The sequence below is a fragment of the Tupaia chinensis genome, unplaced genomic scaffold (assembly GCF_000334495.1).
Source record: "Tupaia chinensis unplaced genomic scaffold, TupChi_1.0 Scaffold000674_1, whole genome shotgun sequence".
Classification (NCBI taxonomy): domain Eukaryota; kingdom Metazoa; phylum Chordata; class Mammalia; order Scandentia; family Tupaiidae; genus Tupaia; species Tupaia belangeri.
In genome coordinates, this window is record NW_006160197.1 from 2,818,631 (window position 1) to 2,835,437 (window position 16,807).

General features: G+C 37.4%; 1 pseudogene; it reads right to left on the bottom strand.

Moving 5' to 3' along the window:
• Nucleotides 1-5,012: 5,012 nt before the first annotated feature.
• LOC102473219 (heterogeneous nuclear ribonucleoprotein C pseudogene) lies at nucleotides 5,013-5,858 on the bottom strand (annotated as a pseudogene).
• Nucleotides 5,859-16,807: the final 10,949 nt, after the last annotated feature.

Consider the following 16,807-nt stretch of genomic DNA (forward strand, 5'->3'; position numbering starts at 1 on the left):
CTGGCACTCTCAGGAAAACTGGGATGGGTGGTCCTGCCACTTTGTCATTTTAGCAATAAACCCATGGGCTGCTTTAATAGGTTCATATGGTCCCTATATTCCATACGATGCCAGTTCACCAGGATTGTCCTAGCCTTGAGAATTTTCTCATTTTATGGGACACTTTAAACACTATTTCCCTCCCTACCCCTGGACTCTCTTTTCTAACTTTCTTCTTCCTCTAGACAAAACAAGGATTTTTTTCTTTTGTGTTCCCAAAGCAATGTGTATACACTTTAAGTTGTATGGAAATACTTATTTACATGACTTTTTCTCTTATAAATCTATGAGGTCCTTGAACACAGGCATCTCATTTTATGTGTCTTTGTATCTCCAAGAATCTACAGAATCCTAACACATAGTAGGTAATTAGTGTTTGCTTCATGGGTGGATGTCATTCTATAAATGTAGTACCTTAATTCAAAAGGCCAAAACTTTAGTGGGTTGGAAAGTGGGTATTTCAGGCATCATGGTAGGAATGCTAAAGGCAAATTTTGAGGAAGAAGGTATTTCAATATTGCCCTAAGATTTCAATTAACTGTTTTATTTACATTCAAATCTAGTTCTAATTAATTTGTAGCATTTGGAGTAAGTGTATAAGAATCACAGTGCTCTGGGACTAGCAGCTAGCATAATGGTTATGTCGCTGGACTCCCATGTAGTCGACCGTGGTTCGCATCCCAGACCCGGTGGCTTAAAACTCACGTCGGGCACATGTGCATGCATGTCCAAGATCTCAAGAGGAGAATGGAGGAGAAGAGATTGTGGGATAGCGGCATGGCCACCCCCCCGGGGGGTGATTTCTCGCTTTCTGTCTCTCTGTCTCACTCTGTTCAAGATTAAATAGCTGACAATTTTTTAATTGAAAAATTAAGCCTCCAACTGACAAAATTTAGTGGGTTCCTAAAAGGCCTTTCCAAAAAGACTAGTGGCAAAACTTTCAAAAAGGTCAAAATTAACAGGATACTTCTATAACCTATAAGTCACATCAGGTTCCACTTTCTTTACATTATAAGTTACATTGGGTTCTACTTTCTTTACATTATGCCCCCTCCCTTTTTTGGCACTCAATGTTCTTTATTATTAAAAGAATCTCCTAATACCAGATGGCATAATGGTCACATTGCTGGACTCCCATATAGTCGACCATGGGTCAAGTCCTAGACTGGGCAGCTTAAAACTCACATCAGGTGCGTGTGCATGTGTGCCCAAGATCTTGAGAGGAGAACAGAGGAGAAGGGCTTGTAGACTGGCTATTCCCTCATGGGGGCGGGGGGTGATTTCTTGCTTTTTGTCTCTCTTTCAGGCGACCACACATTCCCTCTATCAAAAGAACCTCCTCACAGCCTTCTCTAACTTGGCTATTACCTCCAATCCATGCATAGATAGCCATGTGGCCAGTGGTTGGAAATATATAACGAGGTCATATAAGGTTTCTTCTAAAAAGTTATTAGTTTATTATTATTTAAATACTAACATTATTATTAGAAATGAAAAGATGGTATGCTCATTCAAAGTCACTGATCAATTAGACCTAATTCATCTTCCCAGACTCATGTCATGTTATTACTCTCCTTGATTCTTGTTCTTTGTTACACAATTGCCGTAATGTACAATATATTGCTATAAATGTCTTTTTATTTTTATTATATTCTTTCTTCTTCCCCTCCTATTAAAAAAAATTATAATCTTTTAATCTCCAAATTAAGTGACATGCTCTCTTTCTATTCTATTCTCATAGGTTTTCAATTTTAACTTAGTGTAGAGTTTAGACTTCCAGAGAATTTTAAGTTCCATGACAAGAAAGTTCATGTCCTATTTATATTTAACCCTTTGAGCATTCACTTAAATGCCTGCAAATTGTATTACTGCTTTAGACATTTAATTGAATTAAATTCAATTGAATTAATTATCATATAATAACTTACTACATTAGTACCCCAATTCTTGACAAATATATAATTTTAAAATTGCCAAATTTGTGAGGTTGCCTGGACTTTCACAAGGTATTTATTTTCTCAAGCGATGTTACCCTAGTTTATTTTAGAAGGCTGAGGATAGTCTTTCTTATGAGGACGTAAAAAGTTCATTGAAGAGGTCAGCAGGTGGCATGGAGATTAGGGTGCTGGCCTCCCACATGAACGACCCGCAGTTTGAGTCTGGACCTGGTGACTTGCTTTCTCACTTTCCCTTTCTCTCTCTGGTGAGCCCTATAGCAGATTAAAAATAATAATAATAAGTAATTATACAATTCTTTTTAAAAATGTTCATTGAGAAATGAAATTAAAGTGTGACTGTTTTGGTGCAAGAAAATTTTGAAATCTGTGCCAAGTTTTTTTTTTTTTTTTTCCTAAGAACTTTTTGAAGACTTGTCACATTTCTTGATTTCATTTTTTTTCTATACATCAACAGTTATATAAAAAAGAGCTATATTCTAAATATGTGGTTTTTAAATACAAAAAAAGTTTTGGTAGGCATGCACAATGATCACAAACACAAAATTGCTAATAGTGGTTAAAGCTAAAATCTCCTGTAATCTTTGCAAAACAGAGGTTCATACTGCATATAATAGCGACATCTGATGACTCATAGGGAATGTTACATTAATCCACTAAGTTTAACCTCTAAATAAATTTCTATTTGAATAGTACAGTTGCCTTGTGCTTATAAACTAATCTAATCATTTTGGATATTTGCTTCATCCCTTACTGAGAAAATTAACATTGTGCTTTAAGTTTTGTTCTCTGATATGCACAATTTATATGTTCAGTTAGTAAAAGTGGGCCAAATTGAAAACTTGGGTTCTTTTTACACTTTAAAAAATTAGCAGGAAGCAGATTACCTTTTTCTCACCTGTAATCCATATCACATTAATCCTAAACTCAACCCACCCTAAAAAGCGCTGGCCTGTTAGAATATCTGTGTCATAATTTGTTTTTTGCACTTGGTATGAATCACAGTGGTGGAAGAAAGATCAAAAGATCAGAAGAATTCTCCCTATCACTACTTTATTGCATTACCCCAGTCAGTCATTCGACTCCTTGATCCCCAATTTTCTCATCTAAAATATTTAGACTCAATATTTCCTATCTTAAAAAGTTCTTATGATAGACACTTAATAAACATGAATTATTAAGTACAATGACATAATTCTCCTCTAATATTTGGCTTTTCGGTGCATAGAGGATAGGTACTTTACAAAACGATGATGAGGCTTCTTTAAATTCATACTCAATAATCTTATAATGTTTATTACCAGAGCCTCCAATGGGATAACTCGAGTCCCAGGACCATTGGCAAGAAGCCAAAGCTATTGCGGTCAATTGTGAATAAATTAGAAACAGCTTAGGCTCAGTTCCTCACACTCAGAAATTCACTAAATGGACCAGCTACTCTATCCTTATTCAGTGGTTTCCAAAGAATGTTAGAAGCCTAATTAATTAGAATTATTTGGACATGTGTTAAATGTCTCTTACTCACCCTCTTTTGCCACCCCCTCCCCACCACCTACTGAAGGGAGAGGACTAGAATCCATATGTTTAACAAGTACTCAAGTCAACCCCGTGGTCTGGTGGTCAAGGGGACTGGATTCCCCGTGGTCAACTGCATGGTTCAAATATCAGCCCCTGTGACTTGAAAGATATGCCAGGCATGTGTGTGTGCATGCTCAAAATTCAGATAAGGTAGAGGAATGAGAAGGAATTGCAGCATGACCACACCTCGTTGAGCGTGCTTTTTCACTCTTTCTCTCTCTCTCTTTCTCTCTCTGGTAAGTGCACACACCCTCTGGCAAATTAAAACACACAAAAGAACAATAAATTAAAAAGCAAACATAAAACAAGTTCCCCTGGTGATAATGATGATTATCCTGCTACAAGAAGTGTACGCTCACTGGAGAGATAGAGAGACAGAAAGTGAGAAATCACTCCCCAGGTTGATTTGGCCATGCCACAGTCCCTTCTTCTGCAGCCTCCTCTCAGGATTTTGGGCATGCTGCATCCAGGGTGAATCTCAAACCACCCAGTCTAGGACCTGAATCACAATAGACCACATGGGAGTCCAGTGCCTCAACCACTAGGCTTCCTGCTAGACCCCATTCTATCCTTTCTGTTGCCCTGTCCTTTCAAAATCTTATAAAATTTGTGGACACCTTGACGCTGCCATGAAGTATTTTGGGGCTTTATTCCCTAAAAATCTGAAAACATTTTCTTCTCAGGTACTATTCCCAAACATCTTTCTCTCTTCTATTTTTATTTTTGAAGTTTATTATTACCTCTGAGAGAGAGCATGAAACAGCATTTCCAATAGGCTCTTAATGCCACAGTCCACTCTCAGCTTCAGCCAGTGCTCGATCATGGGCATGCAGATGCCTGTCATACTCAGAAAGGTTTCTTGGTGCTAACCCAAAGCCCTTCCATGTGGGTTAGCCTTGCAAAGCATTGTGTTTTACCCCTGTGCCACCATCTTGCCCTCCCAAGCATCTTTTTTACTGCTGTTCAGTCAACAAATATTAGTAGTATTATTCATCTTCACATAGTAATAGCTATAATAGGATTTAACTTAAATAGGTGGAGATAAACAATACTTGCAACAATATTTTTTGTTAATGAATAAGCAGTGTATTCCATACAATTAACATTTACATGTAGATTTAAATTCTGAAAACTTGTAATTTACTTACTATCTTTTTAAAAAAATCATACATCCTTTTTATTGTTAAGTCATAAAGAGGTATTGAAATTAAAAGCAAAATCACAGGGTGAGACTTAACAAAACTACTAGGAGCATCAAAAGAAGTGAAATGGGACCAGACGCAGGGCAGTATGAATTAGTGGACATGGGAAGGACAAAGATGGGGAAAACAATGAGCATGTGCTGAAGATACTAGGGAGAGGATCTGGTGAAAATTTTGATCTTAGACAAGTTCCTCAGTAAAGAAATAATTGGTAAGATTTCTAAACCACACTATGAGCTTAAGAGTCATCCTCGCCATTGGCGCTGTCTCTATCATCCTCTCCTTCCTCAGCCTCTTTTTCATCATCCTTGATCAACTCCAGCTGTTTGTTTGCTCTGTTCCTTTTCGATTTTTTCCAGGTTCTCCAGAAGAGAATCCACTTTTTGTTTTATCTGGGTCTACTCCTTCTTAATGGCCTGAATGTCATCTCCTTTCAACTTTCCAGACTTGGAAGACGATCCTCGTTGTCCACTCTTAGAATTGAAGCTTTTGCCCCTTTGTGAAGTGTTCCCAGATACACGCTGGCGTTTCGAGGGCACTACAGCAGGAGCAATAGGAGGTGGCGGTGGAACACGTGCTGGGTAACTGTACATCCTGTCATAATAATCGCGTTGGAAGTCATGGTCCAAATCAAAAGAGGACCCGTACATCTCCGCTGCAGATCGTTTCACACCTGCTTTTCTTTGGTTCACTTTTGGCTCTGCAGCCAGATTAATATCTAAAACCTGGCTGGCGATCACCCTGCCAACCTCTCCTGCCACAGCAGCCCAGGCATTCCTCTCATCAATGTACTGAACGAAGGCAAAGCCCTTATGAACAGAGTAGTCCACAATTTTGACAAGCTTTGAGAAGATTGCCTCCACATCAGACTTCTTGACCACAAGAGTGTTGAGATTCCCAATGAATACACGGGAATTCATGGAGCGAGGATCTGTCTTATTGGTAACATGGCTGGCCATTGCGATTGATGGTAAGATTCCTCACAAAGCCAAAAAGCAAGAAGGTGAGGGAAAAGAGATTCGATTCTGAACCTCTCGCTCCCAAGTTCTAGGCAAAGAAACCGACTGCAGCTGGAGGTAGGAAATGCAGCCACAACCACTCCGTCTCCAACTCTTCACAAAATGCGTAGTTTACTTAGTATTGAGTGCCTGTTACTTGATTAATATTACTCCAATTAAAGGCAAATACTATGTACATCTCTCTTCACTGTGGAGTAAAAGTTCAAATGAAAAAAAGATAAAATTACAAGAAACTTTCCCCCATAGTAACAGAAAGAATGCTTCCTATATCATATTCTCTTGAGCCTGGGTACTAAGGCATCATCACAGAAAGCATCTTGAGGAAGTGGTGAAGCAAAGGGATTTATTTATTTTGAAAAAAATATTGATTTTATTTGTCACTATGATTACTTTTTAAATTTGCTACAGGGCATGCCTGGTCACCAGAGAGAGATAAAGAGAGGGAAAGTGAGAAATCTAGCTGCCAGGTCCAGGACTCAAACTGCAGTCTGCTATGTGGGAGTCCAATTCCTCAACCACCATGCCTCCTGCTGGCCCAAACTAATCTAAATAGTGATCCAGAAATTCTTTGTAAAATAAACACTACACCTTAGGCAAGAAAGAAACTTTAATAACTGGCCAAAAGTAGTGAGCCAACAGATCAGATATGTATTTTTTGTTTCTTACTAGTTTGTTTTTGGTCATGAGTGAGCCAACAGATCAGATATGTATTTTTTGGCCATTAGTAATGGAATGATGCTTTCAGGTGATGGAGAAACACCTCAAGGTCCTCTGATGGAAAATAAAAGCATAATAATATGATGGGAAATCCAAAATAGTATAAAGATTGAGGCATGCCAAAGCACTATCAATTATTTCCACATATCTGAATTGGTCATCTTAAGGAACTTGGGGATTTATCATAACCTGGAATGCATCCAAAAGCCACTATTTCTGGATATATGACACATCACCAGGACTCCTATCACTGTAAAATGATATGACTCAATTAATTTGAATGAAGATAAAAGATATCTAAGTTTTATGTCCTATAATAAGCATCACTTATATGACACATTAGTAGAATTTATAGGGGCTGATGATTTATTGAACATTAACTATGATCATGGCCTTACATGAGATATTGGAGAAGGAATAAAAATAAACACAAGAGATCATCTTCACTCTAGGGTAGCTTAAACTATAAAGAATACAAGAAAAAAACACTGCAGACAGAAAAACACTTTAGGACAAAGTAAGATTTTGATAAATCATGTATTTTAATGAGAACTTTGTGCATTGAATTTTAAGACGGTAAAGATTAGAGTCCAGTGGCAATAGCTAGGGAAATTAAATAAGTTAATTTAATTTGTTGGCATAACTAACTTACCAGTTTTGAACCTTCTGCGTCATTCAATTATTCATTAATTTAACAAACATTTGTTGAGTGCTATGTGATTCAAAAATAAATAAATAAATAACATACATTAAGAAATCTCACTATTATCTTTCTACCATCTACTCTCACAGATTTTTTAAATTAATTTATTTTTTATCCTTTTTATTTATTTATGCAAATACAAGAAAATCCTATCACAGTTTTGTATTGCAATAGCTTTAGTATACAAAAAGGAGCATACTGTATACACCGGTCTTCACGGTACTTTCAGTATAAAAGGAGTATCCTAAGAAACTAAGTAGCATTCCACTATGTGACTGTAACATCACAAAACTCATGCCCTGCAGAAAAATACAGGGTATATCCAATATCTTATTAACATAAGTAGTATGATCATTGTGGTAATAATAATTTTGTAGATAAGTGTTTACATTTTTTGTATTTTCTTACCAAACTTATTCAATAAGTTCTAATATTCTATTGATACTTAACATAAATTCTTATTGCTCAAGGGAGCGGAGGGTTGGGAGTAGAAGTATGTAAGAGGGAGGAAGGTAGGTAAGAGGGATGAGGAAGGTGATGGAAGGAAAAGCAGGCATGCCTTGCTCTGAATGTTGACTGTTTCAGAAGTGTTGTTCACTTCCCTTCCCACAGGAGCTATAGTTCTGAGAGTAGTATGGTTTATTCTCATCAAACTGTAAAAAAACAAAAACCTTACCTTGGTTATCTATAAAATATAAAGAAAAATAACAAAAAAGAGTGAACAATACAAAATTTAGAAGAGGTGCTAACTGTTGAAGAACTCCTAAGCTAATAATCACACACACATGCGCACATACATATGCATTTATATGTATCTATGCTATGTAAATACAATACATCCACATATAATTAGGCATGTGTGTATATATGGATTTTATTTCAATTTTTTATATGTATTATATATAATATGTATATAATGTAATTGCTCTTGGCAATACCCTTTAGTATTTCCTTCTAAGCAATTTTAGGGAATCCTAATCAAACTAATATTAAGAGAAAGATGACATTCTTTGGCTATCCATATCTCACACTCTATTTTTTTTCTAGTAATAACCATCTTTTCTATCTTAATCTCTTGTTGGTATTAAGTTGTGGATCATTACACAGTCAAATCGTTAACTGAATCATGTCATGTCCCATGGAGTTTTATCATGTTTAAATTTTCAAAACTTGACTTCATGTAGGAAAATGAAAGGTATTAAAGAAAAAAAAAATCTCGGGTTCTTCTCAAGCTCCGACAGCTTGAAAGGAACTCCAGCAGAGAAACAGAAGTAAAGTGGAAACTCCTGGAGCCTTAGCCCGCCCATACAGGACTCTAATTGGCAGCCTTCACAGGGACTTTGTCTGTCATTCAAGTATATATACTCTATTTTCCAATGAACTTTGAAAACACAGACATTGTTTGATACTATAATTTGTCTCAAAATTAAAATAACATCAGTATTCTATTTTACAAAAGTTTCCATCAATGTGTTCGTACATTTAAAAACATGTATGTTATATGTTAAATTAACTTCTACTAGAACTATTGTTTAATGACTTTAGATTCCAGTTACTTTAAAAATATTTTAATTCACTATTCATCTGTTAAATTTACCTTTTGAAATGCCTCTGTCTAAATGTAAAATATTCCAAAGCCCATCTATACAATATAGGTACCTAATGGAACTGACCTGACATACGCTTTTGAAAACTTGTCAGCTTCTTTGCTAATTGAAACATAAATAAATGAATAATGCTGCTGCTTCAGAAGATCTCAGAAAAAAAATTTTGGTTTTAAAATCCTGTATCTATGTGAAGGATCAATATTATTTTGAAGGCTATGTGACTACTGAAAGCTCAGGGACTGTGATAGAGCTCAAAATAGAACCCATGAATCTTAACGCTCAATTTGTGTCTCTAGCTAACCACATTAACTGGACAATTTTCTTTCAACTGTGTATTATTAATAATGTAATATCCTATGACACCACAGACTTATCACCCCTTTGGAGAATTACCTTAGAGTTATGTGATATATGTTTTTAAAGAACATATTATGTGTGGCTATATATAACTTATGAACTGCTCAATAATTAAATAATTGCTGGCTACTTAAAGGAAGGGTTTTTAGTTTGAGTAGTCTTAGTTTTATAAACAGGTATGGGCCACTTAGAACAATGATACATTTTACATTCATATGGTACCTTTTTTAAAGAAATTTCAGTTATCTCACACCCAGATAACTCAGGAAATGACTTTCACATCTATATTTATGTTAGATTTGGAGTAGCTAAGGTAAGGACTGGATAAGTTACTGCTTCTGAGTCCAAGGAAAATTAGTATTAAATAGAACTATGAATACAGACTATTCAGGTTCAAATCAAGACCAACAGGTTTTCAACTCCTAAGACTTTTGGTTAAGGTTTGGCTAATGGTTATTCAAGTGCCATAATAACATGACCACATTTCATTATATTTCAGATCCCTCTTTAAGTGGCAATGATAATGTATAGTTAGATTTTATTCCTCTATTTTAAAATTTCTTCCATACCTTACACACAGTTTTTCTTCATGGTCTTTTATTGAACTTTTCTTTTTCTTTATTTTTTCTTTCTTTTTCTTCCTCTATCTCTCACTCTTTTTTCTTCTTTCTTTCTCTTTCTTTCTTTCTTTCTTTCCCTTATTTGTCTAGAACAAACATCCATGGCTTCGATTATTGCTTATATGAAGCTCATTCCAGCATATATAGCACTTGCTTAACCTTACTCCTGAGATATTTGGCTTCTAGTCATTTCCTCTTAGTTTCTCATTAGCAGCTTAAATTTAACAAGTTCTAAGTTTTTCTTCGTTTTTATTCTTGAAGGCATCAGCCCCATATGTCTCCAGTACCTGCTCCGTGGTCCCATAGCATACACATCTCATCACATCCTCAGATGTCTTTTATCTGAGCTAAGTTCCAAGCTCACTGCAAACAAGATGGTCTTCATGTTCATTGTCCTAGTATACAGCACAGTTTATATAGTAGGTGGCATATGCAGAATCAATGAATGATCAATCATGGTTAAAATCCTGTGTAAACTTCCAGGGTACATGAGAAGCAAAGAAATCTATTTCCTGCGAGAAAAATAATTTAAGCCTTGTCTTTTAGAAAGTTTTGAAATGATATATGTTAAGATCCACTATATTCATATACAGAAACACTGTTGAAATGTGAATCATTATTATGGGATTTGGGGATATGATTTTAGTGAAATTATATTATCTTGGTACAGCGTTTACAACAGGTGTTAAGTCTCTTAAAGTCAGTCTTATAAAAGGATGCCATTCTATTAAAGTTTATGTTACTGAAGTGTTAGGTATTTATAATTATGAAGGAACTACAATTGAGACAAAAGTATTTTCAATCAAATAGGATTTGATTATCCATTAATGTTAAATGGAAGGTTCATGACCTGAGCCTAATGGGCTCTTTACAAGTTGTAGTGGACAATTAAGCGACTCAGCAGTGAAACTGACATTGAGGAGCAGATTTTGCCTGCCAGCCACTCTAGGGTTTGGATTTCAGTGGATCATGTTCTGAAAGGTCAGCACTGGCCAGATGACCAGTCCAGAACTGCAGATGGCAATGTGGTCACCTGACCACTCTGGGGCTCCCGGACCTGCTGCACAGGCTCAAGTTCACTGAAAGGTCATAGCAGGCCCTGTGTCACTACTCAGGAATACCATAATCCCCAGGTACTCTCTCTTCTCCATTATGTAGACTAAAATAAACACACCAACTTTTGGTCTGCCAACAGAGGATAAAACTACGGCACTGCTGAAACAGTTGCAACATAACAGCAGTTTTGCTATAGGAAGTATCTCAACATTGGGCATCTTTCGTCAAAGGAATGGTCACAGCATTTTAAAATTTACCAGAAATCTGGAAGACATTCACCAGTATTCAAGTCCAATTATGACAATCGAAAGGTGTATATCCTTAAGCCAGCTATGTCATTTCCTTGAACCTCAGTTTTATTTTCAGCCACTCACCGAAGAAATTAGTATTGTACCTATCCTGCCCTGGGAACTTCAAGAAGTTGAGACACAAAAGTCATTGAGAAACTGGTGATATACAAACACAGGATCCATTTTCTTTTTGTTTAAATTAGCATATTTGAATAAATTTCCAGAGGAAAAATGCAAGAAAATTTTTTTTCTTCTTATTAAACCACATGAATTAAGTTGAGTGAATAGGTGAACTTTAATATTTTACCTTTTGACTCTTATTTTATTTTTTATTTATTTTTTTTTAGTTTGCTGTAGGGCAATCATGGGAGGTGAAGGGGTCATTGGGGGTGAAGGAGAAAGTGAAAAAACACCTCCCAGGAATGATGGCCATGTTGCAATACCTTCTCCTCCATTCTCCTCTCTGGATTTTGCATATACACGCACACATGCCCAGCGTGCTTTAAAGTCTCTGGTCTGGGACTGAAATGCATAGGTGGCCATGTGGAATCCAGCCACCTCAATCACTGTGCCACTGACTGGTCCTCCTTTTTAACTTCTCCTCCATTACCTAGAGGAAAATAGTGAAACCTAGAGGAAAATAGTGAGACCTAGAGGAAAATAGTATGACCTAGAAAATCTCTACTCAATGCTTGTTCTGCTCAAATGTTGCCCAATGTAGAAGGAAAATGAGATTTTTTTTTTTCATAAGAAAGATTTTAGCTAGAGGGTATGTGCACTTGCTGGAGAGGCAGAGGCAGAGACACAGAAAGCAAGAAATCCCCAAAGGATTGCAGAGACACAGAAAGCAAGAAATCATCTCCCCCAACCCCCGCAGGGGAGGTGGCCACACTGCAATCCTTTTTCTTCCAGGGGAGGAGCAGGCATGCACATGCTCCGTGTGTGAATTTCAAGCTTCCGGGTCTGGGACTCAAACTGCAGTCAGCCATGTGGGAGTTTAATGATGTAACCATTAGACCATCTGCTGGTCCCCTAGTTCTGTTCTTTGTTAATTGTACTGTAACTGTCCTTTCTTCAACAGGGTGTTTTGTTTGCCCACAGGTTCAACCTCTTGGTCATTACTTCCTCCCTCATGGTGAATGCAGTGAGATTATGCTTGTAATGACAGTACTCACCTATACACATGAAGGAGAAAAGCTGGGCTCACAAGTGGTTCTGGAATCTTAAGCAATGAAGCAATTTTTTTTCTGAAAGGCCTCTTTTTTTTTTTTCTTTTTTTTTTTTGGAGAGGTTTTTGCTACATGGCGCATACACTCTCCAGAAAGACAGAGAGAGACAGAAAGACAGAGAGACAGAAAGCGAGAAATCACCCCCCAGGGGGATAACCACACCGCAATCCCCTCTCCTTTCTCCTCTTGGGATTTTGGGCACGCACGCACATATGCCCAGAGTGTGTTTAAGCCACAGGGTCCAGGACTTGAAGAGCTGTCGGCTACATGGGAGTCCAGCGACATAGTCATTACACTAACTGCTGAGCCTATGAAAGGCCTCTTAAGAATAATGAAAAATGGACTGCAGATCTGGAAAATAGTCAACCACTAGATGAATCCTTAGCAATGATTCTGTAGGTTGTATGCAATGTTAGCAAACAAACGGTACTGTTAACGGATGGGCAAGTGTCAAGCTGTGTTGTGAAATCCTTGGTTCTTTGGGTCCAGATCACTAAAATTAGAGATCTGTCCCTAGGCGCAAAATGAAACCGCAACCACAAATGAAGTAGGTAGAAAAGAAGATTTGATAGGAAAGAAAGGAAAGGAAAGGAAAGGAAGGACACCCAAAACTGTCCTTGGGCGGGCAGGTTGCCAGGTGGCAACTGCGCTTGGTCTTAGTTAACTGATATTTTTAATCACTAGAGGTCATGAATATTCATTAGTGGGAGGCCCCTTACGCTGCCTACATTCTTCCTCTAAATTTGAATCCACAAGTTCTTTCTTTTCCTGCACCTGCGCATCTTCCTCACAGGTAAAGAATGAGGAACTCCATCTCCTAATGGAGCAGGCCCAATGCGAGCCAGGCTGCCCCAATTAGACTGCCCAGTTAGTCCATCGCCCTAATGGGAATTAGGGCATCGACCAAAACGCTTGCTTAGGTCTTTTTGATAAGAGAAAAATCTACTAATCATCCCTGTGTGCTTCCCTCGGACCTCAAGGAATAAGGATGGCAAATTGCCTCGCCCTCCTGACACCCGGAACTAGATGAGCCTTTCTCTTTCCTCTTAGGGCTGCCCGCTCATGACTAACTGCCTATCACAGTACCTCAGGAGATCACTTGTTAACGTATGTGTTTAACATTATAATGCCCTGAAGAAGGGCTAAAGATATTTCAGTGTAGGACAAATGTAAAAAAAAAAATAATAATTTTTAAGGTATAGTTTTGAGAAAATTTTCAAACATACATTGAATTTGCATTGGTGCGTTCTCCTGTTTCCCAGCTTCGCTTCTCCGTGCCACATCAGTTTAGAGAACAGAGACATCTGTCTGCAGCTAGTATAGTCTTTGAAAATTCTGAGGAAAAGAACCAGGAGCACAATGCAAAGAGGGCAGAAGTACTGTCCTTTCAGTCTCCGGTTAGCTTAGCCTGGTTCCAGGTCCTGGGAATGGATAGGATGGTGATCTGCATGGCCAATACGGATCACAGGGAAAGACCAAGTGCCCTGTGGTCCTGTTGCTTGAGCCCAAGTAAACACTTCTGCTTCCTTTCAACAGAAGCTAACAATGAATAGATCCATTGTCTCCTAGAAACTATAGAAGTAGAATTTCAACCTTATTTTTGTGAAAACATGAGGATAAGGCAAGTTCTGCAGCATGCAAGAAAGAAATATAGTTTTAGAGATATAACCAAGTAGCTGCTATTTATCTAGGGGTCTCCTTTCAGTGTGTGGGCATTCAACTTTCTGAGTAGCTTCTTTTCTTTCTGCAGCGCCTCCTCTGCCTGTCAGTTCTAAAAACTATATCCCATACATAAGTGGCTAAAACTTTCCTCTTGGCTGTCTCCTGTCTGTATAGAGTAGAAATTTGGCTCCAGAAACCAGGGTTCTGTGTTTTGTCCAGTCACCTGCCCTAATAGGTGCATATATGTATATATATATACCCACTGTTTCTGCCTTCATAACTGTCTTCAACACAACGTCGTCACCTGTTGGTTGTCTCTAGTCACCACCAACTCTTGCTGACTGGAAGTTTTTGCTCTGAGGGAATAGTTAGGCAGCTGCCTGGGACAAGCTGTTCTCTCCAACTCTTTTCCTCTTCTGTGCTTTGCTTCTTAGGGGCACTTCAGTTAGACAAGGTATGCTCCGTGTGCCTACAAGTGCTTCTGCGGAGGCCACTCTAAAAATATTCCTAATAAATGCAAATCTGTTACCCCTCTTCCTTTCTGTAATCAATCCTCATATTTTTTCCCGGGCCTAGGTTTCTGTACAATTCCAAACATTCAAGCCTGGATGCAGGGTCAAGCCGTCCTTTCATAGTGTGGAAAAGCTGATGAAAGTCCTTAGCACGGAGGTGTTAAGAGCTTAATGATGAATACTCCCTTGAGTATCTTCATTTTGAAAGAGATTGCCTGAAGGGGTTATTGATTTACACAGATAAATGGATTTTGAATTCTGGAATTTCATCAGGAGAAAGGAAAGAAATTTACTTGGTTGGGAATAGAGGATAGAGATTTTATATATATATGTATATATATAGTATATTTATATATATATATATGTGTGTATGTGTATATATATATATATATTTACATATCATATGTTTAATAACAATGTGTGTATGTGTATATATATATATATTTACATATTATATGTTTAATAACCAGAGATTAAACAAAAGCAACCACCTAATTTGCCCTGTGATGAGGTGACCCATCATGGCAATGCTTTCAATTCAGATGTAGTGATAACCTTTGACAGAAAAAGAAGAGAAAACAAAGGGAAGAGGAGAAACTGGAGATTCACGGTATCACTTTACAGCAATATAAGGAGAACAGAATATTCCACTGGGCCTACTCCTGTGAGGAAATACATTACTAGGCAATATTTCTAGGATTAGCTTGGTAACTATGGACTTTGGCAATTGAAGTAGATTGAAACAAAAAGGCATTAGTAGTACTTTATAAAAATTTTAAAAGTTCTATCTAAACCTCAAAATTAATCCAATTAATGATAGTATCCTTCTCTTGAATGTGCGTTCATGGATTGTGAGATTTTTTTTAAAAAGTCTCCTCTGCAGGAGAGTCTGACTCAGAACAAAACAAAACAAAACAAAACCCAGGACAGACAAGACAAAATGAGATCATTGTAATTGAATATGAAAGATGAGTTTTAAAAAATTGCCACCTCAGGACCAGCAAATTGCATAATGGTTACATTGCTGGACTCCCACATAGTCTACTGTAGTTCAAGTCCCAGACCCGACAGCTTAAAACTCACACCAGGCACATGTGCACGTATAGAGGAGAATGGATGAGAAGGTATTGTAGTGTGGTCATCTTTCTTATCTTTCTTTCTCTCTCTGTCTCTCCAGCAACAAACTCTCTCTCTCTCTCTCTCAAAAAAAAAAAAAAAAAAAAAGAAAGAAAAGAAAAGAAAAAAAAATAAAAGCCACCTCATATCCAGATGAAGGAATCATTAAACTAATATTAACACGGATAATGTTTATTTAATATAATCATACAGCACTATTCTAAGTCCTTACATGACTAGACTGACCCGACAATTCTATGAAATGATGCTGATAGTATTTTAGAGGCACAGAAAATGGTAGTTACCCAGGGCTCCGAAATAAACAAGTGGCAGAGCCAAAGAGTTCTGTGGTTTTCCTTTAGTGTATTTGAGGCTACGTATTAGCATTTCAATGAAAGGTTGTCCTATACTTAGGCTTTGCTTTTGAACCTTCTTTAATCCTCCCCTTTGTTTCAGTGCAGTGGTAGATCCCGAAGACAAAGCCCAAATAATAACACATCCTCAGAATATTTGCAAATCCTGCAAATCAATACTTCAAAGGGTGTACGGACTGGCTTTAGGGACTTAAACTAAAGAAAGAGATCATATAAATAAATAAGTTGACAAAATATGACATACTATGTTTGTATTCAATGACATTATTTAATTTTTTTAATTTTAAAATTCTTAGCTTTGAAGTATAGAAGAGACACTAGACATAATTTCATTCCTCATTCTCCCTTTCAGATGAGGAAACTAAGGCCCAAGGGTATTAACTAATTTGCTCAAGGTAACACAAAATGAATAATTCTCAACATGAACAATTTTTTAAAAAGTTACTTTAAATAACAATAATCAACCTGTTTTTTATCAACATTTGACATAGTTAATCTAGGTTACTGTGATGGCTGTTTTAAAATGGGCATTTGGCAACGTTTTTTCTTGACTTTCATCCTTTTGGTCCACTTTAGCTTTTATTTAGAGGCTCCAGAATGATTATTGCCCTTACAAAAGAATAAACACAGGAGGGGACCAGCAGTTAGCATAATGGCTATGTCATGTCGCTGGACTTCCATGTAGTCGACCGCGGTTTGCGTCCCGGACCCCGTGGCTTAAAACTCACACCGGGCACGTGTGCGTGCGTGCCCAGGATCCCTAGAGGAGAA